Below are 18,392 nucleotides of genomic sequence, written 5' to 3' on the forward strand. Positions count from 1 at the left end.
ATTCTCCTGCCTCAGCCTCCTGAGTAGCTGGGATTATAGGCGAGTGCCACCACACCCGGCTAATTTTTGTATTTTTTGTAGAGACAGGGTTTTTCCATGTTGGCCAGTCTGATCTCCAACTCCTGGCCTTAAGCAATCCACCCACCTCAGCCTCCCAAAGTGCCGAGATTAGAGGCATAAGCCACAGAGCCTGGCAGGATCTTAGAATTTTTCCTACCACCAGGGCCTTCCAACTTCTGGAGTTCTTCATGCTTCCTCCTAGCACAGCACTTGGTGTTTGCTGTTCCCTTTCTAGGGACATTCTTCATCCCTCCCCACACTTCCCTTGATCAACTTCTATTCCTACTCCAGATCATGGTATGTTCATATATTTGCCCAAATATACAATGGGAACTAATCACAGTTTATCTAGAGAACTAATCACAGTTTATCACTTTAAAGTTGACATTTTAAAATTGCTATTTGGTTCATTTCTGTCCCATCCATCCATACTATAAAGCCTTGAGAGCAAGGATGGTGTCTGATTATGAACACCACTATATCCTCTCCCAGAGCAGTGCCTCACACTCAACACATGTCTATTGAATAGATGAATCATAAACACACTCGCCACCTTATTCTTTCAGTCTCCTGTACATGTTGAAACAATCAGGAACCAAAGTAGGATAGGTAGGAGGTTCTATTTTTAGGGCAGAGCAGAAGCTCCCTGAGTAAGAATTTGATATGGATCAATGACTTGACTCCCCATATTAATTTGCAAGTTACTACCTGAACATATTTGCTGTAATTCTTAGGCTCAAGGTGCTGAAACTATAACATCATTACGTAAAATGGCTGCCATTATTGCTCCTGACAACTTATGCCACTTCCAGTGGCCTTGCAGGAATGGGATAAAGGGCAGACATTTTAAGGATAGATATTTTCAATGAAAGCAGAGACAAGGAAGAATGTGTCCCGGAAGCCTATCTGGAAGGGACACCACACTGTGGGTTTGAGGTGGCCAAGAAGGCACCTGGATGACATCGGTGTCAGATGGAAAGAGACGGTGCAGCCTTCTAGGACTCTGCTGCTTTCCAGCTCTGTTGAAGCACCAGATGCAGTGGTTCATTGAAATTCAGTAATGGGTTAAACCGCGAGGAGACAACAGCTTGTGCTGCTTTGCTTTCCTCTCCACCGTGGCTGTTTGGTGGAGACACAGGGAGTGGGGGCACTGAAGGTGATGGAGGAAAATGTTTCTCTTCTCTGAAGCATCAGAACAGCTCCCTTAATGGCCTCTTATGTCTGGGTCCCAAGGTTTTCGTTCAAAATGATAATAAAAGGACACCTCAAACCTACAGGGAAAACCCACTCACATAGAGCAGCTTCGAGCCAAGCCTCTGGAGTCACCAAGCTGAAAAGAACCTGATTAATGACAGCACCTGAGATAAGTGGCACTTTAACCAACCTTAACTGTTGATGTATGATGACATAATGTCCCCTCCAATTAATGACAAGGATATAAAACACCTGTATTTAGCAGAGCAGATGCTGCTTTTATGGTTAGATGCGCAGATGAAATTGACTTCTAAAGGACCATCTATAACTTACTTCCCTATTATTTGTTGCTATATTTGTTTCGTTATGTATGTTGTAGGTGCAGGAGGAAATTTAACCCTGGATTTCACACCTGCACAGCCAAAAGGTATATGCTTATTGTAATTTACTTAAAGACAGATTCCATCCCACCATCAGGCAGGTTGGCGATGGTGATCTCCCTCATTTACTGAGGACCTTTCACACTGTGTGGACCTCATTTTTTTATATATACATAAAGGTGAGCAATACCTTAAATGAGTCAACTGATCCATCCATCCATCAACCAAAATATACTGAAACCACCTGTTCAAATCCTTTGTAAGGTAAGCACAGTGTAAGTAGTTTTAAAAATTAAAATGGTTATTGCATACTAAATATATGCAATGCGCTGGATTAGGTGTTTTGGGGTTGTCAAGGATTTCTTTATGGAATTATAATTGATGAAAGGAAGCAAGACATGTACACATGGTGGTAAATGCTAAATCTTAGGGAGAGCCACAGATAGTGGGCATCCGAAGAGTGCAGGGAAAGGAGAGAGCCACATGGGCTGAGGTTGGTGGGGAAAGTGCACAGAATAGTTGGGATGGAAGAAGAGATTATGTAAATAGTTATCAAAGGAAGAGAGGCCAGATCAGGTGGGAGATTATACTTTGGAAGCAAAGGCAAAGGGAATGCACAGGTCAAGGCAGGGTCTGGAGCCAATGAGAAAATCACTGTGTACAAAGTGTACGTAGGACAAATAATAGATCAAAGAGAGAGATTGGGCCAGGATTGTTAACAGCATTGAAGACTGATTTCCTTTCCTTTAAATTATGATTTGGGAATCATCCCTAAGGATAGGGTAAAATATGGGGAATCTCATATTCCTCAGTGAGGCTTCCACCCTCACCGTGCTGAGTTAGGTCCTAGCATGCTTGGGTGTGGACTCTTATGGCTCTCTCTGGGGTTTCTGAGGCTAGAAAGGACATTAGTGTCAGGGCTACTGCCCAGAGGATGAGGCCCAGAAGCATCCTTTCTTCTATGTCTCCTCCACTCTTTCCCCCCCCCGCCTCCCCACCCCCACCCCAACCAGGCCATCTCTAGGTCTCGGGCAGCTTTCTCCTCTCTCCCTTGCTGGGGCAGGTGGCCTTCACCAGTTCTGCTTTCACTCTTGGGGCAAACGTTCTGTCTCTTTCACTTTCTTTTGTGCCTTGCTGGCAGGTGTAGCCATTCTCACATGGCAGGGTGGTCTCTGAGTCGGAGGCAGGCCACACAGGCAACTTGGGCTGACAATCTGAGGTCAAACTTCTCTTGATGAATTTGGAGATAGAATGTAAATCCCCTAAGAGCAGGCCTTTGTTTTGTTCATTGCAATATCCCTAACACCTGTGCCTAGTGCATAGTGTATTTAATACACATTTGTGGAATAAAAAAAGAAAGTGTCATGTTGAATTGCTTTCTTTTTCCCCCATATATTTTCTTTAGGGACCTGGACAGTTGATTGGAGGCAACATTGGCTGTTTGGGGCCCCCATGCCCCAGACTTCTCTGTTTCTACCTATGAATACCTGTTAATAGCTGTTGGCATCCAATTTTAATACCCCCAACAGTAGCCGCTAGCATTTGGCAACTAGCTTTTCCTTTGCTTTTCTTAGAGAAGCTATTTTTGGAGTCAGCAAAGCCCCCAAGGATAGTTTAAATTTCCTATGCCCTGCTACCTTAAGATTCCAGTCTGTGGAGAGAGTCAGCAGAGGCCACACGGGACCCATTCTCATTTCAGCTTCGTGAAGAGAAAAGGTGCCCTTCCTGCTTTTCAAGAGTATTTTCTCCATTTCACACCCACCTCTCTAACTGGACCAGACTCATACTTTATCCACGATCCATTCTCTCTCTGTCTGGTGTTTTCTACCTCTCACTATCAACAGATTACTTCTTTGGAAACTATAGACATGTTTTTCTTATCTTTAAAAAAATCTGTCTTCCTCTTTGTGTTCCAGTTGTAGCCATTGTCCCTTTCTGCTTTCCTTTATCGTCTAGTTTCTTGGGACACACACGCGTGCGCGCGCGCACACACACACACACACACACTCTTATAGCCTTGACTTCCTCACTCTCATCTCATGGCTTCCTAATGCCTTCCTAGGTGACCAGCTTGGGACTGGCCTTACACTGTCTGGGTATCTCACATTGCATTAGACACCCTTCGTGCTGTTGGAGGTCCCAGCTCTTTGTGCTGGTTCATCTTGTACAGCTATTGAATGGGATTCTAGGAATCATTATCATGTCTATCACCTATTTGTCTATTAAAATGATATTGAAAGAATTGGGCCCATGAGAAGTTTTCTTCTTTACCCTAATAGTTGTATTTTCACAGAAAGCTTCTTCTTTTGGAAAAAGGGCAAGCCATGGCTCCATGCTGTGTTATGTAATCTTAGCAGGAGTTTAAGACTTGGGAATGTTCTGAGGGGATGGATAGGTAATAGAGGATTCTCTGTGCCCCACTGGTTATCCAAGAATTATAGACTAGAATTGCACTCTACACAACTAGAAGGAACCTCAGAGACCACCTAGTTACATGAGGAAATTGAGGCCTGGAGGCTGGGATGTGGGCAGGGAAAATGTAGTGTGGCAGTGCTGAACCTGAATTCGTGGGTTTAAGTCCCATCTCTGCCATTGAAGGGTCAGTTGCTTTGCCTCTTTATGTCCACGTTTCCTCATCTGTAAAATGGAGCAATAATAGCAGCTATTCCATGGGGCTGTTGTGCAGATTAAGCAGTTAATACTTGCAAGGCTCTTGGAAAAGTGCCTGGCAAATAATAAACATGTATATTAGTGCTATTTCCCAGTATTAGTTAAACAATCATTTGTTGACAACCCACTGCATGCCAGAAACTGTACTGGGATAAGAAAATGATGAAGTCACATAATTGATGTGTGTAAGTTCCTGGGGGAGAAGAGTCAGGACACACAGTGGGGTGTGGGATCTCCTCACTGCTGCCGTTAACTTCCACATAATCTTGACAAGGTGGTTATGTGTTCTGTTGTTCCAAGTGTTAGAATGAGAACTCATCCAAGTGTCCATGAGCAAGCATTGTCTGCAGACATTTCTATTTGCACATTTAGGAAAAAAGGAGATGCCCAGCACTTTGTGAGGCCAAGGCGGGCAGATCATGAGGTCAGGAGTTCAAGACCAGCCCGGTCAACATGGGGAAACCCCGCCTCTACTAAAAATACAAAAATTAGCTGGGCAAGGTGGTGCATGCCTGTAATTCCAGCTACTCAGGAGGCTGAGGTAGGAGAAGTGCTTGAACTGGGACCCGGGAGGTGGAGGTTGCAGTAAGCCGAGATCATGCCACTGTGCTCCATCCTGGGCTACAGAGCGGGACTCTGTCTCAAAAAAAAAAAAAAAAAAAAAAAAAGAAAAAAGAAAAAAAAAAAAAGAGATGCATTAAGATGCCATTCAGTAGAATACTTCTAAAAGAAATGGAATGTACATGGCTTGGCCAATGGAACTAATGGAAATAATGACCTTTTTGCCTGAAGCCATAAGCTTGTTTGTCCTTTTTCTTTGTCATGGGTATGTTTAATCTTCAAACTGGCTTTTAAGGATGTTTATTATTTCTAAGAGAAGAGCAGTATTTTCTTGACCAAACAGAGGTGCCACTTCCATCAGCCAACCCTTTAGTTCAGTGTAGTTGGAAGTGAGATATTCAGCTTTTGATCTGTTGTATTTGTTTGAGTATTTATTTTATGTACTGATTTATTTTTAATGGCAGAGATATATGGAAGTTGTCTCCTAAGCAGAAAATAAACAAATGCCCACTCAGAGATTTGTGCTCATAACAGAATTTTTGGTCTGTGAATTGGGTCCTGAGAGATTAAAGACAGCTGGTGCATACCGCAGCCGCCACGAAGCAGTGTGTTTCTGGGGAAGTGTGTTGAATGAAATCTAAACAATGCTAACTGGTCACAGACACTAATTAAGAAGTATGCCAGTAGCTGTGGGCTGCTCAAATAAAACGCTATCTTTTCTTCACTCTGTTGACACAGAGATACAAATAAGGTTCCAGAAAGATTGGAAAGGAGAGAGTGTGGGGACTGTAATCTTGTCTTTCCGGTATGTTTGCCAAAATCAGATAACACTAAGAAGGAACTGGTTCAAAACCACCAAAATGCATTGTTAAATGAGGGCTGCACTGTGTTTTCCTTAAGAAAAAAAAGTCATAGAGCTCAAATCTTTCAAATTCTCACTTCTTTACTATCATAATTTTGTATTAGTTAGAAAGAAAATAGTTATACTAAGAATTATTTGCCATGGCTTATGTATAGTTTTACAGATGATTTATTGTGAAAAACAAAAAACACTTTAAAGAAATCTATGATAAGATAAATCTCTGTAGATTATTTTATAAAGTGGTGAAATGAATTTAAGAACAATTCTGGTTTTTTTTTTTTTTTTTTTGAGATGGAGTTTTGCTCTTGTTGCCCAGGCTGGAATGCAATGGTGTGATCCCAGCTCACTGCAAACTCTGCCTCTCGGGTTCAAGAGATTCTCCTGCCTCAGGCTCCCGAGTAGCTGGGATTACAGGCATGTGACACCACACCCGCTAATTTTGTATTTTTAGTAGAGACAAGGTTTCTCCATGTTGGTCAGGGTGGTCTCAAACTCCCGACCTCAGGTGATCCATCCGCCTCGGCCTCCCAAAGTGCTGGAATTACAGGCGTAAGCCACTGCGCCTGGTCGAACAATTCTGTTTTAAAGATGTTACCATTAGTAAAACATTGTAGGCAAATTCCTCATTTCAGGAAGCCTAAGGGTGTCCTTGAAGGCTGAGAGTGCGTCTCTGTCTGGACACTTGGGTAGGGAGATTTGTGTCAATTGTGTAACTCTAAGAGGTAAGAGTGCAGTTTTGTCACATGGATATATTGCATAATGGCAAAGTCTGGGCTTTTAATGTAACCATCACCTGAATAACGTACATTGTGCCCATTAAGTAATTTCTCATCCTTCGCTCCCCTCCCACCCTCCTACCCTGCTGAGTCTCCAGTGTCTATTATTCCACACTCTATGTCCATGTGTACACATTATTTAGCTCCCACTTAAAAGTGAAAACATGCGGTATTTGATTTTCTGTTTCGAAGCTGTTTCACTTAAGATGCTGGCCTCCAGTTCCATCCATGCTGCTGCAAAAGACATGATTTCATTCTTTTTTATGGTTTACGGTCAGATGTTGGATGAGACATGAGAACCTGGGAGAGTCTGGGGAGCTGGGAGCAGAGCAACCATGGTGGAATAGAGGCAAAGGAAATGAACAAGGTCTTCAATTCCCTGTGTCACTCCTTGCTGTGTCCCCTGGACCCTAAGGTAGATGCAAACTATTTTAAATTAAATGGATGAGAAATGGAGCTGATACATACCTTTGAGCCTAATAGCCTTTCTTCCTATGGTGAAAGTGGAGTTTGCTTTGTGGTGATGGTTAGAAAGTTAGTGTCTACCCAGGCCCCTGCCTACTCACCTCCTTAAGCAGCAGGGTTTTTCTTTGTCAAGTTCTTTATGACTTTCAAATCTTCTCTTTTGGAGTGAAATAACAGTCATGATTCCAATTAATACTGTTTGAGGATTTACAATGGGCCAGGCACCAAGAGCTTTACTTGTATTACTTTATTTAATCCTCACAACAACTCCAAGAGATTATTCCCATTTTATAGGTGAGGAAACTCAGATAGTAAGAGGTTCGTTCAGTCAGTCATCCAAGACCAAAGAGCAGGTAAGTGGTGGTGAAAGCAGGATCCAAATTGTATGTCCTTGAAGAAGACCAAAGTTGGAGCCTTCTAGATAGTTCTGGGAAACCCATAAAACAGCACAGGAATAGAGAGGCCAGGCCAGCCTGAGAGCTTGCCTTGAAGGTCAGATAAGGATAGAGCTTAGGTAGGTGTGGGAGAGGTGAAGCTTAATTCCGTGCCTATCTAGGAACACTCAGCAACCAGATGCAATGTTCATGTTTATTATGTGTATTTAATGGTAGTTTGTGTTAGTTAAGAATGATTCATCCTGTACAGTATTTAATATCACCCAAGGAGGCTGAGGAAGATATGCACAGATGTTGAGAGGCAGGAGTAGTAACAGATAAGTACCCTATTTGGTATAAACCTAGCTACATCACTTAGAGTTCAGGAAAATGGTGTTTGCAACTGACAGAAGATCCAAGTAGCAAAAGTTTAAGCAAGATAGAAATTTACTTTCCTTTTACATATTAAAAAAGTTTGGAAGCCCAAGGCTGGCAGAGCAGCTTCATGAAGTTCTCTGGATGTAGGTTCCTTCTCTCTTGCTGCTCCAAACATCTCAGGGTGTAGTTTCCATCTTATGGCACAAGACAGCTACCTGGACTCCAGCCATCATATGCACAACCCATTCTATAGGAAGAAGGAGTACATGGGAGTCATGTGGTACATCTACTTATGTGTCATCGGCCAGAGCTTAATCTTTGACTTTGTTATACCATTATTATGATGAAAAAATCCCACTGAAAGTGTTGCTATGAAAGGATAGCAACATGTAATAAATTATTCTCTCCAAGTACCACTTTTATTTTCATTAGACCTCTTGGATTCATAGCACCTTCACTCCAGAATTTTATTTTTATGCAGATACCATACAAATAGGTGAAAGAACTATTTCAGGTAGATGAAAGTTTGGGGAATTTTCTGTAATGTTAAAGCCACAAGACAGAGATCCTGGCTTGAGCTTTTGGACCAAATCTCTGTTTGTTCACTCCTCAAAAAAATGGCTAAATATAGGTGAGATACTGGTTTTTGAATAATTGTAAGATGAATTGCTTTATTCCAGTCTCAGCGTTTATGATTGGAAAAAAGCACACATGTAGAGAAAAATATACTCTATGTTAAGTAGCAAAATCTACAACTTAATGAAGGGTAGAATATTTAGTTACACAGAGCCTTTGAAGTACAGAATATTAAAGCTTAAGTAAATTAAGCTAGTTATTCAAGAGGCAAGATGTTATCAGTTAAAGTTGTTTGTTGTTTTTACATTGCAAGTAAACAACACTGACATGGGTTAACATAAGCAGGGAGAATTTAAAAAGTAATTCGTTGGAAGATAAATTTACAGTGAGCTTACTGAATCCAAGAAAAAGTAAAAATTGCAGATGATCATATCTGCAGAAAACTCCCCAACGATTCATGACATCAGGAAAGACATTCACCAGGGAATATGTTGGTCTCTTTAGATTCTCCAGAATGAACTAGATTTATACATTTTCCATATTTGGGTCACTGCTCTCTAGATACAAATTTCCAGGAAGTCTGACCCACTGAACTGGGATCTGGTGCCCACCAATTGGCCAGGAGATGATGTGGTGCCTTGACCAACAAAGCTACCAAAACTGGATGCACAAGTGGTGGGATGGTTTCCCACAGTAAAATTAGGATACTTATAGCAAGATAAGGGTGTAGGGACACTGGCAGGTAAAGATGACAGATGGCTGACTACCTACATGCACAGAGAGTGACTTAACTTGAATCTCAAAAGGACAGGAAAAAACACGGAGACTCGGGTTTAGGGTGGTTAAAAAGTAGTAAGACCATGAGCAAGTCTGACTAACTCATGTAGAAGTTCCTTATTTCATTAAACCAACCCCGTAGCTGCAATGTCAAAAGGATCCCTTGGTCCCCAGTAACAGAAAAAAAGCAGGGCTAAAGAGGAGGGAGGGAGAAACAGAGGGAGGAAGAGAATGAGAGGGAATGAAGTGTGTGGCATCGTGGGGCCTGGCTCTACTTAAAATTCTGAAATAAAAAACAGTCCTTCCATGTTTTTTTCTGGAAGGTGCAATGCTCTTGACTACCACTGGGCATCAACAAATGGAGCTACCTTAACATATCATCTTGGGGACCTGGTGACACATCTGTGTTGTGACAGCATCACGAGGAGCCAGTGTTTCATCTTCAGTTTGGATGAGCTGGTAAAACCAAGAGCTTTAGAGGCAAGGAGGCCTGTGAGTCAAATCTCACTTGTTTAAACCTAGGAGAGTTATTTAATCACTATTTCCTCTGTTAATTTGACATTTCTATAGCTACCAATTGAGTGCAGGTTGAGTATCTCTGATCGAAATGCTTGAGATGAGACGGTTCAGTGTTTGTATTTTTTCATATGTTGGAATATTTCTATATACATCATGAAATGTCTCGGGGATGAGACCCAAATCTAAATGCAAAATTTATGTATGTTTCATATGCATTTTATACATAAAGCCTAAAGGTAATTTTATCCAATATTTTAAATAATTTTGCATATGAAAAATAGTTTTGACTGAAACCTGTCATGTGAAGTCAGGTGTGGAATTTTCCACATGTGACATCACACCAGTGCTTAAAAACTTTCAGGTTTTGGAGCATTGTGGATTTCAGATTTTTGGATTAGGGATGCTCCACCTGTGTGTGTCCTGACTACCTCTGAGGCCTGGCAAGCTGTGGTTCCTCCATCTGCCCTCTGACTCCATCATTTTCCACTTCACTCATGCTCACTTGGCTCCATTCACACTCACCCTGATGGTTTTTTGTTTTGTTTTGTTTTGTTTTTTGTTTGAGACGGAGTCTCGCTCTGTTGCCCAGGCTGGAGTGCAGTGGCGCAATCTCGGCTCACTGCAAGCTCCGCTCCCCGGGTTCACGCCATTCTCCCGCCTCAGCCTCCTGTGTAGCTGGGACTACAGGCGCCCGCCACCACGCCCGGCTAATTTTTTTTTTTTTTTTTTAATGTATTTTTAGTAGAGACGGGGTTTCACCGTGTTAGCCAGGATGGTCTCGATCTCTTGACCTCATGATCCGCCCGTCTTGGCCTCCCAAAGTGCTGGGATTACAGGCGTGAGCCACCGCGCCCGGCCTCCCTGATGATTTTTAAGCAGGCCGGGCACAATAGGAAGCTAGAGAATTATGACCCAAGTCAGGGAGATAGTTGAAGCCGGCTCATGCTGTGGGATCTGAAGAGACCGCCCTCTTCCCCGGGGCCTGTCTTTCCAGAGGCCTGAGGTCGATTAGTCTTTGAGGGAATTTTTGCAAAAATGCTTGTCTTAGTTTCCTCGAGGTGCAGTAGAAACTGCGGCAAACTTAGTGTCTTGAAGCAATACAAATTGGGCTGGGTGTGGTCGTTCATGCTCGAATCCCAGCATTTTGGGAGGCCGAGGCAGGTGGATCACTTGAGGTCAGGAGTTCGAGACCAGCCTGGCCAACATGGCAAAACCCCGTCTTTACTGAAAAAACAAAAATTAGTCAGGCATGGTGGCCCATGCCTATGATCCCAGCTACTCAGGAGATAGGGGCAGGAGAATCACTTGAACCTGGGAGGCAGAGGTTGCAGTGAGCCGGATAGCGCCACTGCACTCCAGCCTGGGCGACAGAGCGAAAGTCCGTCTCAAAAAATAAAAAATAATAAAAAATAAATAAATAAAAAAGGAAACAATACAATACAAATTGAATATCTTAAGTTCTGACGTCTTCCTGGGCTAAAATCAATGCGGGGACAGGGCTATGCTCCTTTCTGGGAGCCTTTGGGGAGAAATCATTTCCTTGTCCTTCTCATTTGCTGGAGGCTTCCACACTTTTTGGCTCATGGCCCATTCCTCCTTCTTCAAACCCAGCAATGCAGGACTGAGTCCTCCCCATACTGTTGTCTCTGTGATTTTCTCTTCTGTCTCCCTCCCTGTCCTTATACCTTTAAGGACCTCAATGATTACATTGAATCCACCTGTATAATTCAGGTTGATCTCTCTATTTTAAGGTCAGATGATTAGCAACCTTAATCCATCTGCCACCTTAATTCCCCCTTGGCATATAACCTAACCTAGTTATAGCATCCTGGGATTAAGACATGGTCTGCCTGGTGGAGTGGCTCATGCCTGTAATCCCCGCACTTTGGGAGGGGGAGGTGGGTGGATAATTTGAGGTCAGGAGTTCAAGATTAGCTTAGCCAACATGGTGAGACCCCATCTCTACCAAAAATACAAAAATTAGCCAGGCGTGGTGGCAGACACCTGTAATCCCAGCTACTGGGGAGGCGGAGGCAGGAGAATCATTTGAACCTGGGAGATGGAGGTTGCAGTGAACTGAGATCATACCATGGCACTCCAGCCTGGGTGACAGAGAGAGACTCTGTCAAAAAAAAAAAAAAAAAAAGAAAAGAAAAGAAAAAAAAAGAAAAGACATGGTCATCTCTAAAGAGGGGCATGTTATTTTGTTTATCCCATTAATAATGTCTAATTTCCACTTTTTCTTTGACTCAGTCAACTCTCTAATATTCTTCCAATACCTTATTTTAATTTTTTCTGTTATGTGAACCCATTAGTGTTGGTTACTTCTGTCTGGATCATTTCCCCCAAGATACAGCAGGTCCCTCTTGCTCTCCTTGTGTTTGTTAAAGTGTCACCTTCTCAATGAGATCTTCAGACATATTCTTGCCACACTCCAGGATTCCTGAACCTCTTTACCCTAATCAATTATTTTCTAGCTCTCGTCACCTTCTACCTTATTATATAATATGTCATACTTATTTACTATTATATTTTTTTTCAGTCTTCAGTCATTTGAACAGTATGTCTTTGACATAACAGGTACTTAATAGATAATTTGATGAATGACTGAAAAGTGTGGCTGTTAGGATTAAATACAATGAACAGTAACAACTTGTGCCCAGCTCTTAAGACATCTTCTGGCAAGTAGGAAGTGCTCATGCAATGTTCACTCTTATTTCTAATTCCCGACTATCTCTGACTTCTAGACTTCTTCACGCCAAATCCTTCGGTCCAAATTTGAGGATAGCACAAATGTTGCTAACAAGCCCCAAGAAACTTAACTTTAAGTGTTTCTTTGGCTAGAAAGTAAACTTTAATTCTTTGAAAGCCACAAAAATCTTTTAAACAAGGCAGAATTACCATATTGGCCTTGTCTTTCTGGAACTGTTTAGAATGAATGAACAAATCATGCATTTATGCACCAGAAATTCGGTTTGCTTTTCCTTTAGAGTAACGGCTCTCTGCTCCTGAATGTGAGAGGCCCCATCAGCCGCCTCAAGATTCCAGGCAACTGCAGCAGCTGTCACAAAGCATCGTGTGGCATTGAGGAATGTGGTCAGAAAGCCGCTAAATGAAAAAAGGGTCTCAGGAAGGCAAGAAGGAGGGAACAGCCCTAAGTGCCATGTGAGGAATGGGGCTTTTTCAAATCAACTCCTCTAAAGAACCACTTCCCTGAATCTGTTGAAAGTGTAAAGTTTTCACCCTGCAAATCAGAGAAGTTCAAGTTTATACTCTAGGTAAAGAAGGTTTCCTTAAAGTAGGCCAGCAGCTGCAGCTCTCAGAAGAAAAAGAGGAAGACAATACATTTTGTTGCTTCGGTTCTGCGGTGGCAGGTGCACACCAAGGGGCATGGCCTCCAGAAGGAACAGGGGCTTGGCTGGAGAACTGTCAATTAATCATCCAGGAGAATGCCCCTGACAGCAGGGAGAAAACTCCCATTCATTTCCTCAGGATTGTGCTGCGGCCACTAAATGCAATGTTTCTACAAATAAGAATTCATCTGCTCCTGGCTCCGGGGGTCATTTGTTTGCTCCTGTGTGTTGTGGAACAAGACCTGCTCTGCATCCACACAGGCCTGTGCTGCGTCCTCGAACACAGTTGGTGCATTCCCATCTAGTTTTCCTCTTACTGTGCCCCATTTTGAATGTACCCCCTCCTCTCATCTCGGCCTCATGTAAATTCTATGCATCCTTTACAACCCCACCAAGTTCCACTTCCTCCTGCAGCTGCATCTTTTGATTTCTTTCCCCTTTACCCTATTTTGTAAGTCAAGTGATCATGTATTATATGTATAATGATAAACAGTAAAGACCTGGCATTAAAAATGCCCCACTTTCCCGTTTACTATCTGTACCACCTTGAGGAAGTAGTCACTTCACCTCTTTGAGCCTCTGGTTCCTTATCTTTAAGGTGGGGATTTCATCTAATTCAGAGTGGCCATGAGGGTTGGAAGAGATAACCTATGAAAATTCTCCCAGGCCTCTTTGGCCTCATAATTGCAAAGTAAATAGCAGTTGAATCTGAAACTACTGTCCTCAGGATGGTTCAGACGCTAAACTAGAGTCTGGCATTTTAAAATCATTTCTGTGAAGGTGGGCAGGGGGTGGGGGATGGTTACACAAGCTCCTTGGGATGCAAGTTCTGTAGAGCAGAGCCCTTGTCAGAATGGGCTTGAGTAGAACGGGCTCCTCATTAGCACCCACTGAATATTCCACCCCATGGTTTCAATTACTTTTTTTCTTCTAGATTTACATTTTGTCTCCCAACTGCATTATACTCTTCTTGGGGTCAGGAGGACGGCTTTTACAGAATTTATGTTCCACCCAAGGTCTCTGCCCTATTAAGTGCTCGATAAATCTCCTGGCTCATGGAAAACATTGTTATGGATAGCACACTGTGAGGTGTACTTCCTTCCCTGGACTGCTTATTGTTCACCGTTCACAACATCTGATTTATATGTATGTTTGGCAATTAATTGCTATGTGCCATCTACCATTTAAAACCCAAGCAGAGAGAAATTGTGCTTATAAGAAAAGAAAAAATAGAAAGAAAAGTCATACTTCTCATGTTTATAAAATACGAATTCTGGCATTGATGTCTTTACCACACTAGAGTAAATTGGTCCTTTAATTGTTCAAGATTTCCACATCAATAAATAACTTTATTTATAAAAACTCTCCTCTCATATAAGGTGATGTCAGGTACGCTGATGCAATCAAGAAATGCTCTCTCGGGACTCTCAATGTGGTGCCCTTGGAAAATCAGTTTAATTTGGTATTCTCACATAGGGTAGAGACAATGAAGACCGCTTAGTTGGATCTTCATGGTTGACTTTAGATATTTACCTCAATTACTGGAAATAATCACTTAAAGACTTCTAATTGAGCCTTTCTCTTGCCCTCTGACCTCTTCACAAGGTGTATTATATGGATTAGAATTAACATGATTTAAGGTTTTAATGATAAATCTCAGTCTTCAGTGAAGGATCCTATAAATCTGTTTTCTCAATCCTGGCTACCCATTAGAATCACTTGGAATTAAACAACAACAACAACAAACAAAAAAACAAAACAAAACAAAAAAAACACAGTACTCTGGCTGTATCCCAGACCAAATGAATCAGAATCTCTGGCAATGATATTTTCCTGAAACTCCCTGGGTGCTTCTCCTACGCAGCCGGGGCTGAGACTCACTGCTGAATCATGGAGAAAATGTTACAGAAATAGCTGCCAAGGTCTTCCTTCATTTCCTCATTATCAATAAGCCTCTATAGGATAGACACTCTTTGAATATAGTAGTAGTTCAATTCTAGACGCCAATATTTTAATTATTGGCTACTGGCTAATCTGACTGAGTTCTACAAGTAAACATGGAAATTTAGCTTCTCCTGGGTCAGAAAAAGAGTTCATTTATTCTGTCTATGTGCTCTGTTTGTGGCATCAAAGACTGTTTTGGGAAGAACATTTTAATTACTCTCCTTGAAGGATCCCTGAAAGATCCTAAATATGTTGAAAAAAATCTAATTTTCCTTAAAGCGACTCCTTTCTACTCCTTTTTTCTTTTTCATAATTATTTGGTAGTTCTTAAACATTTTTCTTTTCATAAATTTAAAATTCTGTTGTTTAATTTCATAAAGAATCTTAGAGTTTTAATGCAAATGTGTTGCACTTGTAGATTAAATTGGGGTAAGAATTAAAATACTTATATAATTTATAAACACAATAAAAAAGTTATTATTGCATTTAATAGACATTTGGATTCATTCACAAACTTTACTGTTCTCTTTGCTCACTATTTTTTCTACTTATGTGTTTATTTTTCTTGCTGTTGTAGAATATCCTCAAGCAGTTCTTTCAATTAAGGTAGGATATAGCCTTTGTATGTACAAAAATGTCTTTATTTCACCCTCACCCATGAATTTTTTTTTTTAGAATTCTAAATTGACATTTTTTTTTAACACTTGAAGTTATAATTCATTTGTCTCTGGCATCTATTGCTGCTTAAAATAATTTTGCTTTTGGCCTAGTTGTAGTGCCTTTGTAGCTAAACTGTGTTTTCTCCTAGCAACTTTTTAACAATTTGTATTAATGTTCTTGCATTTCACTAAAAAGTATAACTAGATATTGTTTGATTTTTTTTTTTTTTGGTCACATCATTCAGTGTACACAAAGACTTATTCAGAAAAAATCACAGCCATTATCTTTTCAAATACTGTGCTTCTGTTTCTTTGATCCTCTGCTTCTAGGTCTCTGTTTATACATATGATGAAACTTCTTAGCCAGCCCACATGAATGTCTTCAATTCTCTTTCATATTTAAAAAAAATTACTTTATTTCTCTGGGCCAAATTCTGTGTTCATCCCTCAGTCTTATTTCCTAGTTCTCTTTGTGTTCAGCCTAGTATTTATTTCAGCTAGTTTTTTATTTCAATGACTATATTTTTTATGTCCAAGATTTGTTGTTTATTTATTAAAATCTCCTCCTATTTTTCACTCATGACAATGAACTTTATTTCGTAATTTCTTCTTTCTTTGTGGATGTCATTCCTTCCTTACTTCGTTGAGGAATGTAAACACATTTACTATGAAACTTTTTTCAGATAATTGAACTATTTGTGTTTTCTGTGAGTGAATTCTTTTGTGGTTACATTCTTTGTTTATCTTTTGTTGTTAGTTTTCTTTCTATGCTCTGAATTACAGTATGCAAGCTCATCTTGAAGAGAGACTAATTCTAACCACCATTGCTACTCTTGTTCTTCTTCCTTCTTCTCTCTTCTTTTCCTTCATCCTCTTCCTCCTCCTCTTGTTCACCCCTCCTACTCTATCTTCTTTTCCTCTTCCTCCTCCTTCTCTTCTTCATTCGTCTTACTTCCTTGTTTACTGTTCATTCCCTACTATGTCTGGCCATTTTATAATTACATTCCTACAAACCTCCATTATGGAGAAGCATGTCTTATTTTGGGACCCTCATCCTACATTAATATCACAGATCTAGTTTCCAAGCTAGTAGGCAGTATGGCCCAGGTCCTCCTTCCCTCGCTATCTGCTTCTCCTTCCAGCTCAGAGAGCAATGCAATAAAGGTTGCCAGCCCTGAATTGTGCTGCTATTTTTCAGAATGCATTTATTGCAGGATGAGATCTCCACTGCCTAAAGTTTTACACCATTCATCAGGCAGTAGTCACCTGTCTTCATTGAAAGCAGATTAATTCCTCCTTATTCCACAGGAGAATGGACAATCCTAACTATTTCTAGTCCCAACATCAAACAGGTTTTCTGCTGCCTCACTGCTTATTATCGTCTTTTGTTGTGGGAGTTCCATTTTTGATGTATGGGATATTCACTTTGTTTGTGAATCTATTTCTTTTACTTTTTTCCAACTTTTTATTTAGAAGACTTTAAATCACGGAAAAGTGGTAAGAGTATCAAATTAACATCTTAAAGTCACCTAGTTTCATCAATTGTTACCAAGTTCCAAGATTTTCTTATTCCCTCTTTTTCTCTTTTCCTGGACCATTTGAGAGTTAATCGTAGACGTAATTATTCTTGACCTTTACCCATAAAATACTTCAGTCTCCATCTCCTGAGTATAAGAACATTCTTCTGCATAACCTCAATAAGATTATCACACTCAGACAATTTATTATCTAGCACACATGCCATATACAGATTTTCCCCTAAGTATCCATTACAAACATGTTTTTGATCCAGGATCCTATTGTGGGCTAAGAATTCCCTTTCACTGTTGTCTCTCTTTATTCTCTTTTCCATTTTTTTGTGTGTATATGGAGTAGGAAGGGGCAACCAGGGGTTGTTTCATGGCATCTTTTGAAGAATCCAGGACAGTTGGTTTACAGAATGTCCTCAATTTGGATTTGTCTGATTGTTTTACCTGATTTGATTCAGGGTAAGCATTTTGTCAGAGGACCACATTGTATATTTCATATTGCATGATACCAGAGACCCATGGTATCAGTTCGTTGGTTTTTTTAAAAAAAAAAAAACATGAATTCATGGTTTTGAAAAATATTTTACTGCTTTGTTTCTCTACATTTGGGGCTGGGAAGGAAATTCTGCATGAACTCATAGCACCATGGTGAGTGGAACTCTTAACTGAGTTTTACTATTGCACTAGAATTGCATTCGTCAGGTTACATACTTTTAAAATACAATGATGAAAGTCATTTTGAAAATCTCATGTCATTTTCCTCTTGAATCCAGTAGCAGCAATGAGGAATCAAATGTCAATCTTTTTTTTTTTTTTTTTTTTCTTTTGCAGGGGACTTCTTTTTTTCATTCTGGATCACTTTAGGATGTTTCCTCATGCTTACTGTGTTGTGTTCACGATTTGCCCAAGTGTACATAACAATGTTTTATTCTGGTCAGCACTCAGAGTGCCCTTTCTTTTTGTAACTTGCTATCTCTTTATTGCTTTGCGATATAGTTTTGAAAAATCCTTGGCTCTGTTTTCCATGTACTAAATGTGTTAGATCCTACTGCTATAAAGAAATACCTGAGACTGGGTAACTTATAAAGAAAAGAGGTTTAAATGTCCTCCATTTCCACTGGCTATACAGGAAGCATGATGCTGGCATCAGCTTGACTTCTGGAGAGGCCTCAGGAAACTTACAATATGCTGGAAGGCAAAGCTGGAGCACACACATCACATGGCCAGAGCAGGAGCAAGAGAGAGATGGTGAAGGCACCACACACTTTTAAACAACCAGATCTTGCAAGAACTCACCCACTATCATGAGAACAGC

The 18,392-nt window shown here is 40.8% G+C and overlaps 1 long non-coding RNA gene across 1 annotated transcript; it reads left to right on the forward strand.

Moving 5' to 3' along the window:
- The first annotated feature begins 328 nt into the window (after positions 1 to 328).
- Positions 329 to 15,374, forward strand: LOC144336588 (uncharacterized). The gene is made up of 3 exons (XR_013408482.1): positions 329 to 6,918; positions 9,397 to 9,565; positions 12,583 to 15,374. It is a non-coding gene; the product is annotated as an uncharacterized LOC144336588 (long non-coding RNA).
- The last annotated feature ends 3,018 nt before the right edge of the window (positions 15,375 to 18,392 follow it).

Source organism: Macaca mulatta, chromosome 18 (assembly GCF_049350105.2).
Source record: "Macaca mulatta isolate MMU2019108-1 chromosome 18, T2T-MMU8v2.0, whole genome shotgun sequence".
NCBI lineage: Eukaryota > Metazoa > Chordata > Mammalia > Primates > Cercopithecidae > Macaca > Macaca mulatta.